Raw genomic sequence first — 14,313 nt, 5'->3', positions numbered from 1 at the left:
TAAATTCACCTCTGCCCACCGTCCTCACCCTTGAAGCCTTGGTTGTTGCAGACATTGCTTTCCTTTTCTGTCTTTTATTTCTTGCATGGTCATTTTTTTTTTGTACCTGGAGCAAGCTGGCTCTGGATATACTATACCAAAGTGAGATACAGTGTGCACAGAGTCCAGGGTTTCCCCAGTGGTTTAACAGAGGCCAAAGTAGATAATACTAATGCTCTCTTTTGTGGCAGTGTGGTCGAGCAGTTAGCCTTATCAGAGAGTAGTGCAAAGCACACACACTGACTCAACTCCAGACCAATGTTTTTTAAATTGTAAGAAATATATTTTCTTAATTTATTTTTACAACCACAAGATTCAAGTTGCAGGTATGCACCTTAAATGTTTCATATTTCACACAGGTATCAACAGTACTTTGTTTGAAACAAGTAAGTAAGACAGTTTTTGAATTATTGTCAATAATCTTTTTTTAAAAGGACACTGCAGTTTTCAGGAACAGTTCCTGGGGGGAAGAAATGTTAGGTCGTTTTACAGGTAAGTACAACACTTACAGTTTCAGTCTCTGGGTTTTAGTAAGTCCACGGGTTGGGGGTTCAAGTTAACCCCAAACACCCACCAACCGCAGCACGGGGCTGGCTGCTTGCAGAGGTTAAGTTGAGCAAATTTTAACGTGGGCTGCTTTGGAGACAGGAGGTTTTCGGAATCAGGTTGGCCAGCAGGTAAGTACCTACGACTCGGAGAGCACTGTAGGGGCCACAAGTAGGCACCAAACAAACACCCTCAGTGGCACAGAGGCGGCTGCGTGCAGGGTGTAAACAGGATGTCTGGTTTCCAGTGCTTGTCTGTGAGGAGACCCTGGGAGTCACTTGTAGGCTGCAGGCGAGGTCCATGGGGGTGTCTCAGGGACACCACAGGTCTGACAGGGAGGAGGGCCGCCTGTTGAACGTTGAGACACTGGTGGTCACTTTCTCCAAGGCTTGGGGGCTGCAGGTGCAGTGTGTTCTTAGGCGTCAGATATCTGTGTCCAGAGCTTCGCGGTCAGGGGGGTCCTCGGGATTCCCGCGTCGTGTTGGAGGGGTGGAGAGGTCAACCATTGGTACGCACTTGCTCGCAATCGCCTGGGGATCATCCTCTCTTGCTGGGTGGACCACCTGAACACAGGCTGTGAGTGTTGGGTGCAGAGGGGTCAAGACTTGCGCATCTGGAGTGAGGTTGGAGTCCTTAGTTGTTGGTTCCTTCAGACAGAGACTCTCCTCAGGAGTTCTTGGTCTTTTTGGGTGCAGGGCAGTCCTCTGGAGTTGGCAGAGGTCGCTGGTCCCGCTGGATGCATCGCTGGTCTTTTGCAGGTTCTTTGAAGCAGGAGACAGGCAGGTAGGGCAGGGGTCGAAGCAGTTGTTGTCTTCCTTCTTCTCTGCTGGGGGTTCCAGCTTAGCAGTCCTTTTTGTAGGTCGCCAGGAATCTGGTGAGCTGGATTCAGGGAGGTGGCACTTTTCCAACAGTACCGCTACACCATCTCCAGAAAACAGTAACAAGAGTTCATGCCCAGGCGCATTACCCGCAATAGGTGGAGTCACTATACCTTGTAACTCGCTGACTTTGAAGGAAAATGTGAACACATCCAATCCCTACTCTAGATGGCAGGAGTATGTATAGCATGTGAATCTACAGCACTACATGCCACAAACAGATGTTTAAACGATATGTAATGTTTTTCTTATTACACAAACACTACTTATGTTAAGTTTAAAAAAAAAAAAAAAAAAAAAGAGCTTAAGCACGTAGGTGGCCCAGCAACTGGGCTTGCCAGCACTACACCTAGAGCACATGGTACAGGTACAATACTCTCACTGAGAAAAAGAGATATAGCGATGGAAAAGCTAATTAGAAAAGAGTTGTCTCTTAATAAATTCCTGAAGCTGAGATCGTTGACAGTACAGAGTAAAGGCGGGTGGAAATAATTTTGGCAACCTTTAATTTCATCCCAAAAATCACAGTCCCCCTCCTTACAGTCAGCACATAACCATGTACTTGGATGTCACTTACATAAAATCGGTGTTACTACTCTTCCACAACCAGAAACACGTCATGATAATGGTTCATTCCATCACTGACTTCAGTAACCATAATCCTTCTCTAAATTAAGAGTAATAAAGCATTACAAACGTGCAAATATTATCATTATTAAATCCTTTCAAGAATATACATTACGGTCAGCTCTAAAACCTTTACATAAAGCATTGTAAATGATATCTTAAAATAAAGCTATGTTTAGAACATTGGCAATAATAATTTTAATTAGAGCATTGTTCAAAACATAACTCATGTGTCGATCTCTTGTTTAGCACAGAGAGCCCTGAACTCCCACCATCATAGCTAAAGCTTCAGCCTGGAGTGCTTTAAAAATGCCTGGAGTCCTAGGTTAGTCATCTGTCTTTTGGCCCTTCAAACAAAGGAACTGTCCTTTTAGTGTGTTTCCTTGTCTGGTGCTGCTGCACGCTTACGGCCAACCAAAAACAACCCCCACCACCCCCAACCACCACAACACAAACTCTTTGCATCATTGGTGGTGCCCCTCCGATCCTGGGGCCACCACATTGCCAAAAAGTTTGGACGAGCAAAGCCCAGCAGGGCAATATGGGGTGCTCCCTCCTGGGAGCATGAATTTTAAATTAGGTGTTCTGGACGCCTTTTTTTTTTTTTTTTTTGGCAGCTGTGCGACCTTGTGGCGCCCGCCTTTTCCTTTTCATTGCCTTTATTTCCTCTAAACGTCTTGTGGGTGTGGTGTCTGATTCCACCCGCCCCCTACCTCCCCCCCCTAAAAAAAAAAAAAAAAAAAAAAAAATCCCATTGAAAACTCAAATGCATTTTCTTCACATATCTCTGGCCTCGTTGGGCTGTTTTACTTGATTGTTGACTCATTTTGTTCCTGGTGGCAAATTCCAGCCTCCTGGAGCCTTTTGCTTAGGCCTCCTGGCCTCTATGGCGACAACTTTGCAGGGAGCTGCTGCCACTGGCTCCCGTAAATCAGCTTTCCTCCTTTTTTCTCCTCTTGCGCTTGTCTTCACCTTGGTGCAGAGGTCAATTTCTTCCACAAACTAATCCTTAGGGGTTGTAAGAGGACCACCTTCTATGGTCTCAGGGAGAGACACACTGGCCTTGGGGTCAACTGTAGTCAAAGTCCATAGTCTGAGGGCTTTAGGGGGTTCCTTCTTTCAGTTGCCCATGGCTGTGTCCTCCAGTCCCCATGTCTAGCTACAACAAAATGCACACTTTCCTCCTTATTCGTCAACTCTCTGCCCCTGCCCGAGCCCTCCTGCAAATGTCAGAATTGTGCAATGTCAGAATTGTGCAATGTCAGAATTGTGCAGTATGCCCACAACTACCTAATATCAATGTCTTTGAATAAGGGACTACTTCCTATTTGCTGAAACAATTCCCGATTTGTTGATTCACTGATGTGATATATGCCATCCGTTGTTCCTGTGGTTTATTACATATTGATCAAACCACACAAATGATCCAGGCTTGCTTTATCCATCACAAAAGTTGGATCAATGCTATGTGAGCAATGCTCCTCTGGTATCCCATTCTGTCTCGCACAACATCACTGAGAATGGCTTCACTTGGCAGGTGATTGATCAGCCCTAACTTCAAATAAGGGGTGGTTACTTATATCACCTGCTGACATGATGTGATTGTCGGATTCTTTATGTGGGTCTCACTCAATAACAGATTGATTGCATTAGTTGAGCGGAATGGTATGGTCATGATGTAATGTCCAGTTCCATTTAGAGTTACTATATTCCGTTATGGGCTCCTTGAATGATTCTCCTTTGCCTCTTTCTACTGGTTTGACCATACTTTTTCTGTACTTGACATTTGTAACCACCCGGTTTATTATTTATTGTAAGATGAAACTACGATCATCTTTATATGATAATTGGGTATTGGTGTTATCATTTTCTTATGTTTGTTGATTTCCCCTTCCCCCAAATATTCCATTACCTTTATAATTATCAATTCTTTTTTTTTTTGTATTGTCTTTGCCAGATTGTACGCCCCTCACATGTGATAGAAGTTTCTTGTGTAAGCCCTGTAAATAAGCTACCTGGTCCTTTTTATCTTATCTTTCCCTTGTCTCCCCCTTTTCATAATTCTATAATAAAAAATTTTCTTTGCTAATGTCACCATTGCATACTTGTGTGCGCGCACACACACACGTCCTCCAGCTTTTCCTTTACACAGACTGCAATAAACATACTGTTTATAGTCACCCAGCGGTCTGCATTACCATTCGATTCTCCCCTTGATGCGGGGTCGAGTGTTTCTTACACTCTGCATACAGTAGGTAGATTGCCTCATATCTGACTTCACTTGTGCATGACGTCTGGTCCTTCAGTGTCGGTGTTTTCTCCTGTAAGTGGAATCCATGACTTTACATGTATAGGTACTACTGCTTTTTAATTCCTGAGAACAATTCCATAGAAGATACTTGTAAAGAAATGGCTCCCTGTTGCAGTTACCCCCCACTTTTTGCCTGATACTGATGCTGACTTGACTGAGAAGTGTGCTGGGACCCTGCTAACCAGGCCCCAGCACCAGTGTTCCTTCACCTAAAATGTACCATTGTATCCACAATTGGCACACCCTGGCATTCAGATAAGTCCCTTGTAACTGGTACTTCTAGTACCAAGGGCCCTGATGCCAAGGAAGGTCTCTAAGGGCTGCAGCATGTCTTATGCCACCCTAGAGACCCCTCACTCAGCACAGACACACTGCTTACAAGCCTGTGTGTGCTAGTGAGAACAAAATGAGTAAGTCGACATGGCACTCCCCTCAGGGTGCCATGCCAGCCTCTCACTGCCTATGCAGTATAGGTAAGACACCCCTCTAGCAGGCCTTACAGCCCTAAGGCAGGGTGCACTATACCATAGGTGAGGGTACCAGTGCATGAGCACTGTGCCCCTACAGTGTCTAAACAAAACCTTAGACATTGTAAGTGCAGGGTAGCCATAAGAGTATATGGTCTGGGAGTCTGTTTTACACGAACTCCACAGCACCATAATGGCTACACTGAAAACTGGGAAGTTTGGTATCAAACTTCTCAGCACAATAAATGCACACTGATGCCAGTGTACATTTTAGTGTAAAATACACCACAGAGGGCACCTTAGAGGTGCCCCCTGAAACTTAACCAACTAGCTGTGTAGGCTGACTGGTTCCAGCAGCCTGCCACACTAGAGACATGTTGCTGGCCCCATGGGGAGAGTGCCTTTGTCACTCTGAGGCCAGTAACAAAGCCTGCACTGGGTGGAGATGCTAACACCTCCCCCAGGCAGGAGCTGTGACACCTGGCGGTGAGCCTCAAAGGCTCACCCCTTTGTCACAGCCCAGCAGGGCACTCCAGCTTAGTGGAGTTGCCCGCCCCCTCCGGCCACGGCCCCCACTTTTGGCGGCAAGGCTGGAGGGAACAAAGAAAGCAACAAGGAGGAGTCACTGGCCAGTCAGGACAGCCCCTAAGGTGTCCTGAGCTGAAGTGACTCTAACTTTTAGAAATCCTCCATCTTGCAGATGGAGGATTCCCCCAATAGGGTTAGGATTGTGACCCCCTCCCCTTGGGAGGAGGCACAAAGAGGGTGTACCCACCCTCAGGGCTAGTAGCCATTGGCTACTAACCCCCCAGACCTAAACACGCCCTTAAATTTAGTATTTAAGGGCTACCCTGAACCCTAGAAAATTAGATTCCTGCAACTACAAGAAGAAGGACTGCCTAGCTGAAAACCCCTGCAGAGGAAGACCAGAAGACGACAACTGCCTTGGCTCCAGAAACTCACCGGCCTGTCTCCTGCCTTCCAAAGATCCTGCTCCAGCGACGCCTTCCAAAAGGGACCAGCGACCTCGACATCCTCTGAGGACTGCCCCTGCTTCGAAAAGACAAGAAACTCCCGAGGACAGCGGACCTGCTCCAAGAAAAGCTGCAACTTTGTTTCCAGCAGCTTTAAAGAACCCTGCAAGCTCCCCGCAAGAAGCGTGAGACTTGCAACACTGCACCCGGCGACCCCGACTCGGCTGGTGGCGATCCAACACCTCAGGAGGGACCCCAGGACTACTCTAAGACTGTGAGTACAAAAACCTGTCCCCCCTGAGCCCCCACAGCGCCGCCTGCAGAGGGAATCCCGAGGCTTCCCCTGACCGCGACTCTTTGAATCCAAAGTCCCGACACCTGGGAGAGACCCTGCACCCGCAGCCCCCAGGACCTGAAGGACCGGACTTTCACTGGAGGAGTGACCCCCAGGAGTCCCTCTCCCTTGACCAAGTGGAGGTTTCCCCGAGGAACCCCCCCCTTGCCTGCCTGCAGCGCTGAAGAGATCCCTAGATCTCCCATTGACTTCCATTACAAACCCGACGCTTGTTTCTACACTGCACCCGGCCGCCCCCGCGCTGCTGAGGGTGAAATTTCTGTGTGGGCTTGTGTCCCCCCCGGTGCCCTACAAAACCCCCCTGGTCTGCCCTCCGAAGACGCGGGTACTTACCTGCAAGCAGACCGGAACCGGGGCACCCCCTTCTCTCCATTCTAGCCTATGTGTTTTGGGCACCACTTTGAACTCTGCACCTGACCGGCCCTGAGCTGCTGGTGTGGTGACTTTGGGGTTGCTCTGAACCCCCAACGGTGGGCTACCTGGGACCAAGAACTAAGCCCTGTAAGTGTCTTACTTACCTGATTAACCTAACAAATACTTACCTCCCCTAGGAACTGTGAAAATTGCACTAAGTGTCCACTTTTAAAACAGCTATTTGTGAATAACTTGAAAAGTATACATGCAATTTTGATGATTTAAAGTTCCTAAAGTACTTACCTGCAATACCTTTCGAATGAGATATTACATGTAGAATTTGAACCTGTGGTTCTTAAAATAAACTAAGAAAAGATATTTTTCTATATAAAAACCTATTGGCTGGATTTGTCTCTGAGTGTGTGTACCTCATTTATTGTCTATGTGTATGTACAACAAATGCTTAACACTACTCCTTGGATAAGCCTACTGCTCGACCACACTACCACAAAATAGAGCATTAGTATTATCTCTTTTTGCCACTATCTTACCTCTAAGGGGAACCCTTGGACTCTGTGCATGCTATTCCTTACTTTGAAATAGCACATACAGAGCCAACTTCCTACATTGGTGGATCAGCGGTAGGGTACAAGACTTTGCATTTGCTGGACTACTCAGCCAATACCTGATCACACGACAAATTCCAAAATTGTCATTAGAAATTCATTTTTGCAATTTGAAATTTTTCTAAATTCTTAAAAGTCCTGCTAGGGCCTTGTGTGTTAAGTCCCTGTTTAGCATTGTCTTTTAGAGTTTTAAAGTTTGTTAAAGGTTTGAAATTAGATTCTAGAAACAGTTTTAGATTCTTTAAAAAGTCTTCCAACTTTTAGCAAAATAATGTCTGATACAGAGATGAATGTGGTGGAACTCGACACCACACCTTACCTCCATCTTAAGATGAGGGAGCTAAGGTCTCTCTGTAATATAAAGAAAATAACCATTGGCTCCAGACCTACCAAAATTCAGCTCCAGGAGCTGTTGGCAGAGTTTGAAAAAGCCAACCCCTCTGAGGATGACTTCACAGAGGAAGAAATTAGTGACTTGGAGGGCAATTCCCCCCTTCCAGTCCTAAATAGGGAGACCAGGGCCTCTCAAGCCCTGTCTCCAAAAATGATAGTCAGAAATGTTGCTTCCCTCACAGGAGGGTCCAGCATTTCTGAAATCACTGAGGATGCTCTCAGTGAGGATGACCCCCTGTTAGCCAGGATGGTCAAAAGATTGGCTTTGGAAAAGCAGCTCCTAGCCATAGAAAGGGAAAGAAAAGAGATGGGCCTAGGTCCCATCAATGGTGGCAGCAACTTAAATAGGGTCAGAGATTCTCCTGACATCCTAAAAATCCCCAAAGGGATTGTAACAAAATATGAAGATGGTGATGACATCACCAAATGGTTCACAGCTTTTGAGAGGGCTTGTGTAACCAGAAAAGTGAACAGATCTCACTGGGGTGCTCTCCTTTGGGAAATGTTCACTGGAAAGTGTAGGGATAGACTCCTCACACTCTCTGGAAAAGATGCAGAATCTTATGACCTCATGAAGGGTACCCTGATTGAGGGCTTTGGATTCTCCACTGAGGAGTATAGAATTAGGTTCAGGGGGGCTCAAAAATCCTCGAGCCAGACCTGGGTTGATTTTGTAGACTACTCAGTAAAAACACTAGATGGTTGGTTAACTGGAAATGAAGTGTGTGACTATGTTGGGCTTTATAATTTGTTTATGAAAGAACACATTTTAAGTAACTGCTTCAATGAAAAGTTGCATCAGTATCTGGTAGACCTAGGTCCAATTTCTCCCCAAGAATTGGGAAAGAAGGCAGACCACTGGGTCAAGACTAGGGTAACCAAAACTTCCACTGGGGGTGACCAAAAGAAAGGGGTTACAAAAACTCCCCAGGAGAAAGTGGGTAACACTAGAAACCAAGAAAAAGAGTCCTCTGTAGGCCCCCAAAAACCAGAACAGGTGGGTGGGCCCCAGGACACAACCCAAAACAAAGGTGGGTACCAGGGTAAGAACTGGGATGCCACTAAGGCATGGTGCCACAACTGTAAACAGTCTGGGCACCACACCAAGGACACTTCTTGTCCCAAAAACAAACCCCAGAACAAAATTCCTGGGGTAACCAGTGTAGCCATGGGAGATGACTCCTCAGATGAGGAGGTCTTCCTAGCCTTCAACTGGAAACAGGGCCCAACAGGTGAGTTGGAGATTCCAGAGGGAAGCAGACACTTCCACCACCTACTGGTGAATGGAATCCCAACCACTGCCCTGAGAGACACTTGTGCCAGTCACACTATTGTGCATGACAGGCTGGTGCTCTCAAACCAGTACATCCCAGGTGAGACTGCCAGGGTAAGAGTTAGCCTAGACAGGGTCACTAAGAGGCCTGTGGCTTTAGTGCCCATAGAAGTGGGTGGCACTCTTAGCTGGAGAAGGGTAGTAGTCAGTACAGACCTCCCCCTTGATTGTCTCCTTGGAAATGACTACCCAGAGGTTAGTCAGAGCTCAAGAGAGGAACTGGTCCAGTGCCAGTCCTCTCCCAAGGATTCTGGAAGTCCTGCCTCTGCAGTAAATGCAAGCAGGCCCCAGAAGAAGAAGAAAAGAAAACAGAGTAGGAAGGGGGGACAACCTTTAGCCAAGGTTACAGCAAGCCAAGGAGATTCTGCTCCAGTAGGGGAGAACTCCAAAAATGGCCCTGATAAAGTCCAACCTGACCCACAAGAAGTCCTGGCTAGTCAGGCAACTGTTAAACCTGAGTGGGTGGCCCCTCAGCTAACAGAAGAAAGAGTGGAAGAAGGGTGTTTACTACAAGATGTGGTAACCCCCCACTCCAATACAGCAGACAGGCAACCTGAACCCAAAGAAGCCTGTAACTTAGCCCCTTCCCTTTTAGGTGAAGAGCTAAAGGTGTGGTTCTGGGCACTGACAGCTGTCAGTGGCCTCTGCTGGGTGTTAGCCTTTGTGGCTGCACTATCCTTGGCATGGTGGTCAGACCCCATGCCAAATAGCAAGTTAGGCCCCCTGACCCTGTTGGTCATGGTGGGGTTACTCCAGCTCTGGGTAACCTCTTTGGGTAAGCTAGGGATGACCCTGGCTAAGATAAGATTAGCAGAGGTGGATACCTCTAAACCCAAAATAAAAAGAATGGGTGGAGACATTGAAGAAGCAGACAAGAGGCAATTCAGACTAGGTCCTATCACTGTGGAAGTGGGTCAGTTCCCCAAAGGGAATGACCTGAACAGAAGGATGTAAGGCAGAGTAGGCCCTGCAACTAACCAGCCTATTTCTCCTACTCTTCCTCGCCTGACAGACTAGGAAGACTCTCCCAGCTTGGGCTGAGTCTCCTGGCCTGTGGGCTGGGGGGGGCTTGTGTAAAGAAATGGCTCCCTGTTGCAGTTACCCCCCACTTTTTGCCTGATACTGATGCTGACTTGACTGAGAAGTGTGCTGGGACCCTGCTAACCAGGCCCCAGCACCAGTGTTCCTTCACCTAAAATGTACCATTGTATCCACAATTGGCACACCCTGGCATTCAGATAAGTCCCTTGTAACTGGTACTTCTAGTACCAAGGGCCCTGATGCCAAGGAAGGTCTCTAAGGGCTGCAGCATGTCTTATGCCACCCTAGAGACCCCTCACTCAGCACAGACACACTGCTTACAAGCCTGTGTGTGCTAGTGAGAACAAAATGAGTAAGTCGACATGGCACTCCCCTCAGGGTGCCATGCCAGCCTCTCACTGCCTATGCAGTATAGGTAAGACACCCCTCTAGCAGGCCTTACAGCCCTAAGGCAGGGTGCACTATACCATAGGTGAGGGTACCAGTGCATGAGCACTGTGCCCCTACAGTGTCTAAACAAAACCTTAGACATTGTAAGTGCAGGGTAGCCATAAGAGTATATGGTCTGGGAGTCTGTTTTACACGAACTCCACAGCACCATAATGGCTACACTGAAAACTGGGAAGTTTGGTATCAAACTTCTCAGCACAATAAATGCACACTGATGCCAGTGTACATTTTAGTGTAAAATACACCACAGAGGGCACCTTAGAGGTGCCCCCTGAAACTTAACCAACTAGCTGTGTAGGCTGACTGGTTCCAGCAGCCTGCCACACTAGAGACATGTTGCTGGCCCCATGGGGAGAGTGCCTTTGTCACTCTGAGGCCAGTAACAAAGCCTGCACTGGGTGGAGATGCTAACACCTCCCCCAGGCAGGAGCTGTGACACCTGGCGGTGAGCCTCAAAGGCTCACCCCTTTGTCACAGCCCAGCAGGGCACTCCAGCTTAGTGGAGTTGCCCGCCCCCTCCGGCCACGGCCCCCACTTTTGGCGGCAAGGCTGGAGGGAACAAAGAAAGCAACAAGGAGGAGTCACTGGCCAGTCAGGACAGCCCCTAAGGTGTCCTGAGCTGAAGTGACTCTAACTTTTAGAAATCCTCCATCTTGCAGATGGAGGATTCCCCCAATAGGGTTAGGATTGTGACCCCCTCCCCTTGGGAGGAGGCACAAAGAGGGTGTACCCACCCTCAGGGCTAGTAGCCATTGGCTACTAACCCCCCAGACCTAAACACGCCCTTAAATTTAGTATTTAAGGGCTACCCTGAACCCTAGAAAATTAGATTCCTGCAACTACAAGAAGAAGGACTGCCTAGCTGAAAACCCCTGCAGAGGAAGACCAGAAGACGACAACTGCCTTGGCTCCAGAAACTCACCGGCCTGTCTCCTGCCTTCCAAAGATCCTGCTCCAGCGACGCCTTCCAAAGGGACCAGCGACCTCGACATCCTCTGAGGACTGCCCCTGCTTCGAAAAGACAAGAAACTCCAGAGGACAGCGGACCTGCTCCAAGAAAAGCTGCAACTTTGTTTCCAGCAGCTTTAAAGAACCCTGCAAGCTCCCCGCAAGAAGCGTGAGACTTGCAACACTGCACCCGGCGACCCCGACTCGGCTGGTGGCGATCCAACACCTCAGGAGGGATCCCAGGACTACTCTAAGACTGTGAGTACAAAAACCTGTCCCCCCTGAGCCCCCACAGCGCCGCCTGCAGAGGGAATCCCGAGGCTTCCCCTGACCGCGACTCTTTGAATCCAAAGTCCCGACACCTGGGAGAGACCCTGCACCCGCAGCCCCCAGGACCTGAAGGACCGGACTTTCACTGGAGGAGTGACCCCCAGGAGTCCCTCTCCCTTGACCAAGTGGAGGTTTCCCCGAGGAACCCCCCCCTTGCCTGCCTGCAGCGCTGAAGAGATCCCTAGATCTCCCATTGACTTCCATTACAAACCCGACGCTTGTTTCTACACTGCACCCGGCCGCCCCCGCCCTGCTGAGGGTGAAATTTCTGTGTGGGCTTGTGTGTCCCCCGGTGCCCTACAAAACCCCCCTGGTCTGCCCTCCGAAGACGCGGGTACTTACCTGCAAGCAGACCGGAACCGGGGCACCCCCTTCTCTCCATTCTAGCCTATGTGTTTTGGGCACCACTTTGAACTCTGCACCTGACCGGCCCTGAGCTGCTGGTGTGGTGACTTTGGGGTTGCTCTGAACCCCCAACGGTGGGCTACCTTGGACCAAGAACTAAGCCCTGTAAGTGTCTTACTTACCTGATTAACCTAACAAATACTTACCTCCCCTAGGAACTGTGAAAATTGCACTAAGTGTCCACTTTTAAAACAGCTATTTGTGAATAACTTGAAAAGTATACATGCAATTTTGATGATTTAAAGTTCCTAAAGTACTTACCTGCAATACCTTTCGAATGAGATATTACATGTAGAATTTGAACCTGTGGTTCTTAAAATAAACTAAGAAAAGATATTTTTCTATATAAAAACCTATTGGCTGGATTTGTCTCTGAGTGTGTGTACCTCATTTATTGTCTATGTGTATGTACAACAAATGCTTAACACTACTCCTTGGATAAGCCTACTGCTCGACCACACTACCACAAAATAGAGCATTAGTATTATCTCTTTTTGCCACTATCTTACCTCTAAGGGGAACCCTTGGACTCTGTGCATGCTATTCCTTACTTTGAAATAGCACATACAGAGCCAACTTCCTATATACTTCAAATTCATTCCTTCATATTCTTCCAGCGAAGATACTTTTACCTTGGTGATTCCCTTACCGGGTATTTTACTATTAGGGTTAACCGACTTACCCTAATCTGATCGTCTCTAGAGGTTCCTCACTTTCCTACTTCTGCAGTATATAGCCGGCTGACTTGATTAACTTGTGTCTGTGGTATATTTATCATTAATTTTGCACTGACGTTTTGGCTTGTTAAATACTTCTACATCCTCTGGTTTTTCTACCATTACAGGGTCCTCAGTACAACCTATTGACCATTTCCTCAATGTATTACAGGCAGCAATCAAGCATGTTGTGCTTCTTTTGTCCTGATGATGATCTTGAGCTAAAGATGGCCAAAACGCTGTGAACACAGAGCGGCAGACAAACAGATTTCTGTTGTGCTACGATACCATAATGAAATATTGGACTGAGTTTATTCATGCACAGTATTTATTAATGTGATCCTTCTCATCGTTTATTATATGTATTTCAATTTGTGCAGTTCACTTGTTTTTCAGGAGGATTGTGTTCACTTTTGTACATTTAAGAGTATAATAATCGATGCTGCTCGGTCATTTACTTCATAATTGTTTAAATACATTTGATTACTAATTGTTGTAATTTTTTCTTTTGTTGTCACAATTCAGTGACTTATACAATACACGTTTAACTGATTCCCTAGGAGACATTGTTGCATGATATCAATTCTTCACAGGTATCAGTTGAGTATATGGGTTACGCTTGTGGTATTTATCATCCAATTCCTCCTGCTTAGCATGCTGGGACAATTCAAGATGGCGTCACTGGTCACATTTCTTTGGGAGTGGCTTCAGTTGTGCCCCTTACTGACATCAATTCCAGGGCCTTTCCCACCTAAACTTCAAAGAGGAGCCCCTCCTCTGTTGGCTCATAAAGGTCTGATCTCCCTTTTTTTCAGTGTGCTTAGGCTGTCCCATCCCTGGTACAGTGTGACAGCTAATTGATGCAGATTTTCTCCACACTTCTTTCTATTCATGAGCTTAGTGAAACACTGATAACTGCTTCCTTTGTGTTGGGAGGCCTTTATTCCTGCTTCTGGAGAGCAATGTAATTAACAGCAGGGTATCAAAGGGCTCACACATGTGCATGACAAGTGCCCCTTACCCTTGTGCCACAGTGGCCTTATCTTAAAAGGCAGACACAGTAACACATGCAGTCCATTTACTGTGGCTTTACCGTGGGTGAGTTACCAGTTGTGAGGCTCACACACAGTAAAAACAACACAAAGCAGGTGATCAAAAAGTGTAACGTCCAGAAGGATTACATGGTCAGAACCCATTTTGTTACAGGCATTAAAATTATACATTGAGTATAGCAAGTAAAATAACAAATCTGTATTTTACTCATAAGTTTTACTTTGAGCTTTTGAAGGCACAGTATCATTTTTTTATTTTGCTCGGTTGATTTGCACTGCTTTACAGTTTCACTTATCTTTCCAGTTCATTTATAAAAGTAAGAGCATCTGAGAATGGTGATTGGCAGTTTAGTTGTATTAACATAAATGTCTAAAATGTAATTAGGTAGTGTAGTATTTGTAGTAATTTGTTAAGGCGATTCAGCTTTTTCTCCAAGATTCTTGATAGACTGGACAGTTATAAGCATG

General features: G+C 46.8%; 1 protein-coding gene across 8 annotated transcripts in view; it reads left to right on the top strand.

The window, feature by feature from the left end:
• Positions 1-14,313, top strand: part of UBR5 (ubiquitin protein ligase E3 component n-recognin 5) — a 1,605,594-nt gene that overhangs the window by 495,054 nt on the left and 1,096,227 nt on the right. The window lies entirely within an intron of this gene.

Source organism: Pleurodeles waltl, chromosome 2_2 (genome assembly GCF_031143425.1).
Source record: "Pleurodeles waltl isolate 20211129_DDA chromosome 2_2, aPleWal1.hap1.20221129, whole genome shotgun sequence".
Taxonomy (NCBI): domain Eukaryota; kingdom Metazoa; phylum Chordata; class Amphibia; order Caudata; family Salamandridae; genus Pleurodeles; species Pleurodeles waltl.
Note: the sequence above shows the minus strand (reverse complement) of the source record. Positions and strands in the feature narration are given on the sequence as shown.